At 40.4% G+C, this 12,536-nt stretch overlaps 1 pseudogene across 1 annotated transcript in view; it reads left to right on the top strand.

The window, feature by feature from the left end:
* The window catches only part of LOC310824106 (cytochrome P450 3A27-like), a 28,404-nt pseudogene extending 18,755 nt beyond the window's left edge, over window positions 1–9,649 (top strand). Inside the window, exons 3-12 of the transcript in view lie at window positions 3,560–3,650; window positions 3,760–3,873; window positions 4,368–4,456; window positions 4,567–4,715; window positions 5,037–5,163; window positions 5,276–5,351; window positions 5,580–5,740; window positions 8,366–8,581; window positions 8,785–8,947; window positions 9,533–9,649. The product of the transcript in view is annotated as a cytochrome P450 3A27-like (transcript). The remainder of the gene's footprint in view (window positions 1–3,559; window positions 3,651–3,759; window positions 3,874–4,367; window positions 4,457–4,566; window positions 4,716–5,036; window positions 5,164–5,275; window positions 5,352–5,579; window positions 5,741–8,365; window positions 8,582–8,784; window positions 8,948–9,532) is intronic.
* The last annotated feature ends 2,887 nt before the right edge of the window (window positions 9,650–12,536 follow it).

Consider the following 12,536-nt stretch of genomic DNA (forward strand, 5'->3'; position numbering starts at 1 on the left):
CCATAATAATTGTTTGATTTCAAATCCAAGTGTAGAGCTAAAAGAACAGAAAATGCTTCCTCTTTCCAATACTTATGAAGAGCACTGTATTCATGTTAATCAGTTGCTTCATTACTGTAATATGTGATGTGTTTTGAACTAGTATTTTGAAATACTGTTTTTAGGAGCCAATGATATAAAACAAGTGCATACATGTAAAGAACATAACACATTTTTAGAGGAGTTCAAATATGTAAAATTCAGTATTACTCGAAAGAAAATATTTGCCCAAAAATATTTGCCCCATAGTCCTTCTTGAATCAATGGGTCTGCAAACTATTAAAACCCGATAGGGATCAAACAGGCAGCAACTATTAGCAGGATGTTAAGATAAAGGCCGACAATAACATCACTGAGTTTTGCCCTCTGCGCAGGGATCCCCTTTCAATCATTCACTAGCCATGGCTTCAACTTCACCTCTCACATACTCTTTCGCCTGTGTTTCATGATCTGAAACACAGGTGTCATGACGGGATAAAATAATCACTTCAGCAGACGTGTCCGGGGTTACTCAGAAGAAGCGATTGAACCTGTAAAGATGGGTTACCTTCCGTACTTCTCCACCGAGACATGGACTCTCCTTGCCTTACTCATCTCTCTGATCGTAGTGTAAGAAGTTTTAATAAAAAATATTATTTGTTAGTTAGTTAGTTGTGATAATACATAGAAATGATAGTATTGATAATTACAGTTATCTAACAGTTTCAATGATACCTATGACTTGATCGTTTTGCTTTTGTTTCAAGTCAGATTGTTGATTTATATTTATTCTGACCAGGTATGGATACTGGCCATATGGAATATTCAAAAAACTAGGCATTCCTAGTCCTAAACCCATCCCTTTCCTCGGGACGATAATGGGATATAAGAAGGTTTGTCGAGATTAAGCCCATAAACAACAACATTGTAGACTCATCCATGATGTGTGTTGTTGTGGTGAAAGCCATGGGAGCTGAATATGAATTGTTTTACCCAGAAAAATGGGCAATAAAGCTTTTGAACGAAAACGAAAAGAGAGGAGTGAGAGCCGGTCTGTAGTGGAAAAGGGCCATCATAGACTAAGCCACAGTTCAGGTTTATGACAAGCATTTATGAACTGGCTATTTTTTATTTATTTTTTTTTGTTCCCAGGGTGGTTTCACCAATTTTGACACAGAGAGCTTCCAGAAATATGGGAAACTGTGGGGGTGAGTCTGCTAAACTGATCCTGGTTATTGTTAACTATGATGGATATATATATCTCTCAGTGTCTACAGTATACACTCTTAAACCAGGCGGACACCGTGCGATTTTCACAAACACAGACGATCCAACCGACGAAATGGTCTCATACACCAAGACAAATGATCTGTCTTGATGCAAGTACACTGCCCAAGCAACAATTTCATGCTTCCACATTAATAATTTGAATCTGTTATTGAGCGATTTAAGTTTTAAGCTTTTAAGTATTCTGTAGTATGGTCCCAAACACAACTTGTGCGTTGCCAATGTTTGACAACATCCTGGATTCTCATTGGTTGAGGCTCCTATATTGCCTCTGAGCACGTCTCAAACTGCATGAATAAAGAGGAGCCACGACATGTCAGAATTCAAATCGGAAGTGATTGTGTCTTCCCTCCATGTCATTGAAAGGGCAAAAATGTAATTAAAAAAATAAAGAAAAAAAGGGTTCTAAAAGGATTCTTTGGTTGAATAACTCTTATGGGTTCCATTTGCAGTGCCCTGCGTAAGTAATGGGCCAAGCATTTTTTCTTCTTTTGCATTATGCAAATGTCCAAATTAAGCACTCATGTTCAGTATTTGGTCCCCAATCCTTTGTATGCAAAAGTGCAAAAGTCTGTGACCCATTGACCCAACCAGACGCTGGGTATCTTCTCTGGTAATGCTCTGCCAGACCTATATTGCAGCGATTGTTGTTTGTTTTTTTAGGATGTTTTGCGCTCCTCTTCAGCAAATTAAATGCATGTTCTATAGGATTCTATAGGATTCTCTTTTTGGCCCTGAATAATTTCCTAGTTGCTATGGCAGTATGTTTTGGGTCATTGTCCTGCTGTATGGTGAAATGCCGTCCAATGAGTTTGGAGCAATTAACTTGTACTTGGACTGACAAGATGTTTCTGAACACTTCTGAATTCATCCTCATCAAAGGAGACAAGTGAGCCAGTTACAGTGGAAGCCATACATGCCCAAGCCATAACACCCCCTCCCCCATATTTCACAGATGATGTGGGATGCTGTGGATATTGGGCAGTTCCTTTTTTTCTCCACACTTTACACTTGCCATCACTCTGGTACATGTTTTTCCAGAACTCTGCAGGCTCTTTTAGGTACTTTTTAGCAAACCGTAACCTGGCCAGCCTGTTTTTGTGGCCAAGTAGTGGTTTGCACCTTGCAGTGTAGCCTCTGTAGTTCTGCTGGTGAAGTCTTCTGCGGATGGTAGTCTCTGACTCATTGACGCCTACCTCCTGGAGAGTGTTCCTAATCGATGGGGCAGTTTTTTTTAGTTTTTTTTTTTAATTATGGTGAGCATTTTTTGGTTATCCACTGGAAGTCTTCCTTGCCATTTGCGATTTCTTAGCTCACCAGTGCTTTCTTTCCTTTTAATGAAGTTCCAAACTGTTGATTTTGGTAGGTTTAAGGTTTTGGCTATGTTTCATTTTTTTCTGATATTTCAGCATCATAATGGCTTCCCTGACTTTCAATAACATCTCTTTGGTCCTCATGTTGACAAGACACCAATAGCAGACTGCACAAATTATGTGATGGAACACACCTGACGAACACACCTGTCAAGCCAATTGTCCCATCACTTTAGTGTAGCCTGAAATAGGGGGATTATGCATAAAAATGTTGTAATTTCTGATTGATAAACCAATATGTACACAAATAACATCAAATAAAAGATGAGAATCTCTACGTTCTCATTTCAACTCCAAAAAGAAGAAAAAATGCTTCACTGTCCCATTACTTTCGCACGGTACTGTATAACCTTCTGTGGAAAAGGGTTCTACATGGAACCCAAAAGGTTTCTTCAAAGGGAGAGTGGAAGAAGAACCCTTTTTGGTTCTAGGTAGCACTTTTTTTCTAAGAGTGCAGGATCTGTGATGGGTCTGTCTGTCTCTATCTACGGTATATTCGCTTGAATGCCACAGCCTATTTGAGTATTGTTGCTGACCATGTGCATCCCTTCATGGCCACAATTGACCCATCTTCTAATGGCTACTTTCAGCATGATAATGCACCATGTCACAAAGCAAAAGTTGTCTTAAACTGGTTTCATGAACATGACAATGAGTTCAGTGTTCTTCAGTGGCCTTCCCAGGATCTGAATCCAATAGAACACCTTTGGGATGTGGTAGAACGGGAGATTCACATCTTGAAAGTGAACCTGAAAAATCTGCAGGAATTGAGTGATGCAATCATGTCATCATGGACCAGAATCTCAAAGGAATGTTTCCAACATCTTGTGGAATCAATGCCACGAAGAATTGAGGCTATCTTTGTTTTTGCTGGTCTGTAGGATCTATGATGGCCGTCAGCCCATCCTGTGTATCATGGACACAGCCATGATCAAAACCATCCTCATCAAGGAATGCTGAATTGAAGTTGTTGTATGGGGAAAAAAACATAAGGACTCCTTAAATAGATAATATCATTGTTATTATAGCATTATTAATAGTAGGTTAATCTTGCAGTATATAATTATTATTATTTTTCTAGAATATCTATCTCAACGGGCCTCTGTATGACGCCGTGTTTATCGCTGAGGATGATGCATGGAGACGGATCCGCAGTGTCCTGTCTCCCTCCTTCACCAGTGGGCGGATCAAAGAGGTACAGTCCCATCTCTCCTCTCCTTCTTTCATTCATTCCTTTATACAACACAAATAAATGAATGACTAACAACTCTGATGCGCGCGCGCGTGTGTGTGTGTGTGTGTGTGTGTGTGTGTGTGTGTGTGTGTGTGTGAGAGTGTGTGTGTGATTTGTACTATGTGTATAGTGTGTATTCATTGTTGTTTGTTGTTGTGTGAAGCAGCAACTTTAATTAATTAATCCAAGACAAATTTTCATCCGGGACAATAAAGTATATTTGATCTTATCTTCGATAAGTTCAGTGGTCAGATGACAGAGTATAGAATAATAGTTCATCTTTGGAGTCACTTATTCTTTGACTATATACATAATGTATCCTGTATGGATGTATATTCTCAGGCTATATAAACATTAAAATAATTCCTGTTTCAAACATGATATTAATATATGTTTTGCACATATTAATCCACGTATCAATCATGATATTTTTCCATGTATCCTTCCCAACTCAGATGCTCAGGATCATGAAGCAGCACTCTGGTAACTTGGTCAGCAATCTGAAGAAGACGGCTGATAACGATGAGCCCATTGAACTAAAGGAGTGAGTATTTATCTCCGAGACGATAAGGTGAATTTGTAATTTCAGTGAACTCCCCCTTTAATTTTGCGGTTGTGGTTCTGGTGGTCAGAGATTGTGTGGTTGTGTTCCAGGTTCTTTGGACCATACAGTATGGATGTGGTCGTCAGTACTTCATTCAGTGTCGACATCGACTCCCTCCACAACCCCTCCGACCCCTTTGTGACCAACATCAAGAAAATGCTCAAGTTTGACATCTTCAGCCCACTGTTCCTCACAGTCGGTACAACTGCCCCCATATAGCTTTCAGTCATTTTGTGCTTAATAAATGAAGCTATTGATTTCATTGATTAGACTGACATAAACCACACTGCCAATGGTTTGCGCTCTACTGATTTGACAAACACATGGGCCGTGTCCAGAACCAACCTCTAGTTCCTAAATGCTGGACACTTGGAGATCTGAGTGGATTGGATACAGAAGTGTCTAGGGATAGAGCCTAGGAGTTGTTTCTGGACAGGGCTGTGCATTGAATAGGATTGGAGTCACGTATCATGGTATTTCCTGTTCCTGTTTGTAACCGTGGCATTTCCTGTCCGTCCAGCATTCTTCCCCTTCATGGGTCCTGTTATGGCAAACATGGAGTATCCCTATTCCCTGCCTCGGTCACAGATTTCTTCTACGCTGTCTTTCAGAAGATCAAGTCCAATCGCGTGGCTAGCACCAGGAAGGTATGTAAATATAACTGATCAAATATACGATCTTCAGCCAGTATTGTGTAATACAATTGTAGAGATTTGGTAGTTCTCATGTGATTTTGATCTGACGTAAGCCTGCTTCCAGAGTCGGGTAGATTTCCTGCAGCTGATGATAGACTCGCAGAAAGACAGCAACTCAAAGGGAGAGGAGCAGAGTAAAGGTGCCTGCCTTAAACACACACACACACACACACACACACACACACACACACACACACACACACTGTATACTAGCATCTAACACACACATACAGTACCTGCCTCAAACACCTATACCTACAAACACACCGTGGAAATACTCTACTTCGTCCCCTTCTCACACCTACCACCCCATTTCTCCCACTCTCCCTCTCCTCCCTCTCATTCTCCCCCTCTCTCCATCATCATAGGATTGAGTGACCACGAGATCTTGTCCCAGGCAATGATGTTCATCTTTGCTGGCTATGAGACCACCAGTAGCTCTCTGTCCTTCCTGGCCTACAATCTGGCAACCAACCCTCACATCATGACCAAGCTGCAGGAGGAGATAGACACTGTGTTTCCCAACAAGGTAACCCCTCTGCAGACTCCTATATAGTACTATTCATGTGGAACAGGTGATAGTGACAGTGACAGTGTGATAGTGACATGATAGTGACAGTGTTTTAGAGGGTACTGATGAGTGTGTAACCCCTGTGCACTGCAGACTCCTACAGATGGTTAGATAGGTGACAGTATTTTGCAGTGTGCTAATGTGTCTGTAGCATCCCTGTGCAGACTTCTGCCCAGTATTATTCATTTGAAACAGGAAGTAGATAGGTGTTGTTGGAATCTTCAGAATACTTAAAAGGCCAGTACCTGAGGACCTGAGGGATCTACAGGGTATATACCTTAAAAGCATGTCTGACATGCAGTGGTGTGCATGACCATAGAGTGATTTCTAAACTAATACAATCATCTTAAAATAAATTATAAAACTAACAGGTAATCAGTGCAGAGACTTGTGTGATATGTGCTCTCCATCTGACTCGTGCTGCTGCATTTTGTATCATTTGCCAAGAGCTTTCTTTGGTCGACCAGACAGGAGAGTGTTACAGTAATCAAGGCTGCTAGTAATACAAGCATGCATTCGTCTCTCAGTGTCAGCCTGGGAGAGGAAAGGTTGCATCTTTACAGCTGTGTTCTGTAAAGGTCCATGTAATATTCAAGCTTTCTAAAAGCTTCCTAACGGTTGTAATGACTATCTTTAATCGGTAGCGATCAGGGAACAAGATCCCTTATAATAAATCCCTTATGAATAAATATTTCATTTACGAACGCTGTTTTGGTTCGGAAAACACGCTTTTTAAAATGCAGTGTCCTACCTGACATTCGGTTTGCATATAAACATGTTGTGAGTGCCAGGGGTGTTCTAGGGGAGTAGACTGACCTTTCTCTGGTGGCTGCCTCTCCCAATCGTGTGCGCATGCAGAAACACAACAGCTAATGTCCAACACTGCAAGTTCATTTCGGGGGGATATATTATTATTAGGGAGGATGTTGTTGTTTGGACAACTTCAGACAGAATTTCTCCACGATGGCAAACTTACTTACTCTTCTTTAAGTGATACAAATATGTTTTAGTCACATTCTTGATATGGGTTTCAAAATTAAGATCTGAGTCAATGGTAACACCTTGTTTTTTTGCCTGGTGCTTAGTGTTACTGTAAGTAGTGTCTTTAAGTGTGCAGACAGTTTGACCAGGACAAGGACAAAGAGCATTTTGGCATCAGCATTAATTAATTAATTCTAAGGTCATTAAGAACCTAGTTAATAACTTAACAACATAGTGCTATCTCAGTGCTATGATCGGCACAAAAGCCAGATTGGAACATGTCAATGGTACAGTTGGGAATAAGGAGATTATTTAACAGTTTGAACACCTTTTTTCAAGAATTATTATTTTTTTGCTTAAAAAGGGAAGGTTGGAGATTGGCCTAAAATCGCTAAGGACTGAAGTGTCTAAGTTACTTTTCTTCAGGAGGGGTTTCACCATGGTAGTTTTAGGTGCAGATGAACAGACCCCCACTTTGCTGAGCATTTCTGTATGACCACTGCAAAAGAGTTCATAGTGCTTCCATGTGGTGGAAGGTGGGGTAACAAGTCATCAAACACATCTTCAGGTCTTGCCTGAGTGATCCTCCTCACCTAATATTGGTTCTCTTATCTCAGAAGTATGTTGCAAATTCCTCACATTTGTAGGTGGAGAGCAGATCACCAGGTGTCTTGTGGGCGGGATTTATAAGGCTGTCAATCGTTGAAAAGAGCACTGTTTGAGTTGTTATGATTCATTATCAATTTTGAGAAATGATCCCGTCTTGGCGTTTTTTTATTACCTCATTAAAAGCAGAAAGATGCTCTCGAAGAATATCAAGGTGGACCTGCAGTTTTTGTCAGCTCAGACTTTCTGCAAATTCTTTTAAATTTGGCCACAGCCTTTTTCAGTTTGACTGGTGCTACAGAGTCGATAGTTGCCCTTAGTTTGGTGTTGAAGCTGGTTACTAAATCATTATCACAGGAGGAAGCTGTTGATGGTGTACTATTCATATTCATATTCATCATGAAATTCTCATCTGCTCAGCGACATGGCTAGATAAATAATAGAGTGAAAATATATTTTTTCCCCACTTCTAATAGACTGACATGCATTCATGTTTAGCCAGGTTTCAGATAAAAACATTACAGTGCAGCTTTCGCTCTGAGATAAGATCAATAAAGGTTTTGCCAGATAGGGACCTAATATTCAAAAGCACCATGGTAATGTTCTCTGGGCTGTTCGGTGCTGCCCGGCCACAGTTAATGGAATGGATACCAAGTTATTCACATTTGAACCACCTGACAGTTTTCTTGTAGTCTGTCGACTGTGATAGGAAATAATAGACTATAGCACATTCAGTATTCCAAGCAGTCAATCCACTAAAAGCAGCGCAGTTTAGTGGCATTTTGACTTCTGATTGATCCTTGTGTACATCTATCATTGGTGTCATGAAATTAGGCTATGCAGATTAGAATAAGTACAGTACTGTGTTCATTTCCCAAAAAAAGAACACAAAAAACTAACAGCTCTTCAGATTTGCGACGAAAAAGAGTTAGTTCTGGGCTACGGCTACGTGAACGACCAATCACTAGTGCTCATGTGAGTGTAATATCACTGCAGGCTCCTCTCCAGTACGAGGCTCTGACGCAGACTATCTAGACAGCGTGATCAACGAGTCTCTCAGGTTGTACCCCATCGACTTGAAAGAGTCGCCAAGAAATCTGTTGAGATCAGCGGCATCACCATCCCCAAGGGTATGGTTGTCATGATACCCATCTGGACCTTGCACCGTGACCCCGATGTGTGGGAAGACCCAGAGGAGTTCAAACCAGAGAGGTAATGGGCCACATCTTAACCACAACCACAATATCAATCACAACAGCAACGATAAGAGCAGTGTTCCACAAACAACCATAAAACAAACCTAAATGCGACGACCAAACACAAACAGGTTTCTTCAACCATGTATAACCATCATATTACTGTGATTTAATTGATATGTTCTTTAACCCCTCCTCCTTTGAACTCTCCGTGTGTAGGTTCAGTAAGGAGAACAAGGAGAGCATCGACCCATACACCTACATGCCGTTCGGGGTGGGCCCACGGAACTGTATCGGGATGCGATTCGCTCTGGTATTGATGAAACTGGCGATGGTGGAGATTCTACAGAGGTTCAACTTCACCGTCTGCAAAGAGACAGAGGTGAGACAAAATAATGATACAATGATTGTAAATATAATTTTGTACCTATGACTTTGTTGCGTTTCTATATGTAGCAGAGGTGATTTTGGAATCACACTCGCGTGATGAGGTAGCCCTGCCTGAGACATGTAAACTGAAGTGTCGCCCTCAGACCTTGAGGATGTCCTCTTGGCTTAATAGTAGCGTTTGTGTCTTCCACATGGGAGACCCGGGTTTGAACCCCCATACTACAATTCTGTACTTGCGTACTGCATGAGTATGTACTCCCCATTTAATTTCCCAGATTGCATTTTTCAGTACTAGGCGCCAATCATCCTCAGTATAGGCTACCTACTAAATGATGGAAGTGTGAGATTTTAAAAAAAGCTATTTGTATTTCTGCAAAACTCCCTCGAGACTTCATAGGGCCATTTTAATGTATGTCGACCCAAGAGAGGTTGTCCAGGAGTTTGAGTTTATTTGAATTTATAGTGCAATGCTACCCGAACGTAACAGTGACACTGTATTAGGTAACATTCATAGTGTAACGCTGACATCTGTTTTACTCGTTCCTTCATATTTTAACTGTGTGTCAACTCTCACCAGATCCCCATTGAGATGGACCTACAGAACACTCTGATGCCCATACGGCCCATCAAACTCAAGCTGCTGTTCCGCTGCCAGGAGTCCAACGACAACCAGCTCAAAGCAGACAGCCAGTGATGAGGACCTGCCCTGCTGCAGGTCTCTCAGTTATTATGTTACACATAGATCTAGGATCAGCCCCAACACTGGCTACTTTCAAAAATGGGCTTAAAAAAAAAAAGGGCTTCGCTTTTGCCTTAAATTGAAACTAAATTGGCGCTAATAATTGCACTGTGACCCTAAAATGCACTGTGACTTTTATTATTTTTTTATGTCTTTTATGCGTTTTTATTCTAATTTTTTTTTCATGCTGTTTCCTTTTTATCTATTTTACGTAAAGCACTTTGAATTGCCTCTGTGTATGAAATGTGCTATATAAATAAACTTGCCTTGCCTTGCCTTGCCTTGCCTCGCCTCGCCTCTGGGCTCTGCTGCTACTGTATGCTGCTCTCTTTGTATCTGTCTATTAGTGGAGGTCCAGGACTAGTTGTACAGAGACAGTTGTTGTCTGTCGTCTGCAGTGCAGGGATTTGCATGTGACTTGTGTATGTTTTGTACTCGTCTGGTAGTGGGTCTCTATCATCACGCTAAAAACGTGTGTATAATCACAAACTAAATCATAACATGAGAATGAACAACATGCCATCAAAACATGACAATCAATAGGTGTTAGATTAGATTCAACTTTATTGTCATTGTGCAGAGTACAAGTACAGAGACAACGAAATGCAGTTAGCGTCTAACCAGAAGTGGAAAAAAGCAGAAAAGTGCAATGTGAACAATATATACAGGTAGAGCAGTATAAGCAATATATGAGCAGTATAAGTAGTGCAGTATAAGCAGTATATGAGCAGTATAAGCAGTATATGAGCAGTATAAGTAGTGCAGTATAAGCAATATATGTATTAACAGTAACATTATAAGCAGAATAAATATAGAATGCAGTATGAACAGTATAAGCAGTATATGAGCTGTATAAGTAGTGCAGTTACCAATGTATTGGTTCTATCTATGGGTATCGTAGTGCAGCAGTAGTCAAAATGTACCTGCATTTTATCGGTTGAAGTGCCATCTCATCTGTCATAAGATTTGACTTGTAAAACTGAAAAGTAGGATACAACTAATAGCCTAAATGTATAAACACAGACCACAACCAAAAAACAACATGGGAAAATCGTTTACGCATCCTCTGCAGCAGGAACAGTGCAGAGAAAAAGTATGTACAGTAAACCCCATAACTGAATACACTTCATACGCTTCAGCGCGACACAGAACGCCTATACTGCAACAAAGTAAAAAGATGAGACAGACACGTGTCTTCAATAACTTGCATGTTTAATCAAAATACAAGCATTCGGCACATCGTTAACTTGTAGGAAAGTTTAATCAGGTTTTATCAATTGTATTATCTTAAATGTGAAATAAATATCATCAGTGCAGAGGCTATAACACACTACAAAAGTCACATTAAATCACGGAAAGTAGGCTAGGCTAATTAACGGAACTATATGAATATACAGCCCGAGCCCAGTCCAGGGTTCTGAAAGCGACAAGTAACAAGTGTGCATTGTCCATAACGGCGCATTGTCCATTTGTCATACATGTCCAAACAGACCTGCACACTTGAATAGGAAAGTAGCGCGGCGGTTCGTTGCTTCAGCAAACCTCTCGATGACTTTACTGTTGAAATCCATCTGTCCCTGGATCAATGCATTTTCAATGGAAATCATGTCAAGGCCGTTCAGTCGCTGGTGTCTGTTCTGTTCTGACAGATGTATAATGTCTTTGAATCCAGCCGATGCCCAAATAGTCTCCACCAAAAATCATACATGGGAAACAGAACAGCGCATGTTTCGAGGTGGTAGCGGTTAGCCATCTCTTTTTGTCAAACCATTCCTGTTGGCCCTAAACGTTTTATCTCCAACTTCTCTTCCAAAGGCAATGTACTAAACCGCATGGTCAACAAATAATCTACACGATTCATTGTGAAAACTTTAGCTAGCTAGCATTAGCGATAGACGTACAGTAGATGAACTGAATTGCTTTGTGATTATTTCCTGTCATGTCAGACCACGTTAATGACATTAGCGTTTAATAGTTTTTCGCCACCTGTTGCTAGGCAGAATTCATACCCAATATAATTTGCGTGAGGTTTTCCCTGCTTACGCCAAACACGCTCACGTTGTTCCCCTCGCAACGATGGGGCAGAGTGCTCCGCTGCCCCACAGCAGAAAGACGGGACAGGGAGCGCAGTGCGCACACACTAGTAATTACTAGTAATTAGTAATTACTCCAAAAACAGCACTATACGGATTATGAGTCAAGTTTATTATATGTATACACACCAATTTCACCATTTAATCTATTTTGTATTAAATATAAAATACATATTATTATTACTAATAAAAAATATGACTAATAATTGTTTCGTATTTGTAATGTACTTTATGAGACTTTATGTTTGTAATGTACTTTATAAAGAAAAAAACCCTGTATATCCCCAAATTTGATTCTATGCAATATGTTTTTTCAAATGTTGTATTTGTCTTGTAGGCTACTTTTGTGTAAGCCGTATATTGTGGGTAAAATGCACTATAAATTCAAATGAACTTAAACTTAAATGTGTATGTGCAGTGGAATCCTAACTCGAGATCCGCGTGTAAATCGAATCAATTTCCCATTGACATGAATGCAAGATTTACGCGCGCGGATTTGGAGTTAGGATTCCACCCAAAATGCGTTGCTATTGGTATCATTATGACGTTGATATGTACACAGAATTGAGAATGTTCTGCAATAATACACAAAGTTCTTGAACTTTTAGTTCAGTGGCATAACGAGCTAAGACGCAACCTGAACCTGTGCAATCAGTATTACCAGAGTGAGATATAAAGAGATTATAACCGGAAGATTCGGCGCTTATACACAGCCTACTGACTGAGGTAGGCTAATGTAGGCCAGAGAT

This window comes from Argentina silus, assembly GCF_951799395.1.
Source record: "Argentina silus genome assembly, chromosome: Y".
NCBI lineage: Eukaryota > Metazoa > Chordata > Actinopteri > Argentiniformes > Argentinidae > Argentina > Argentina silus.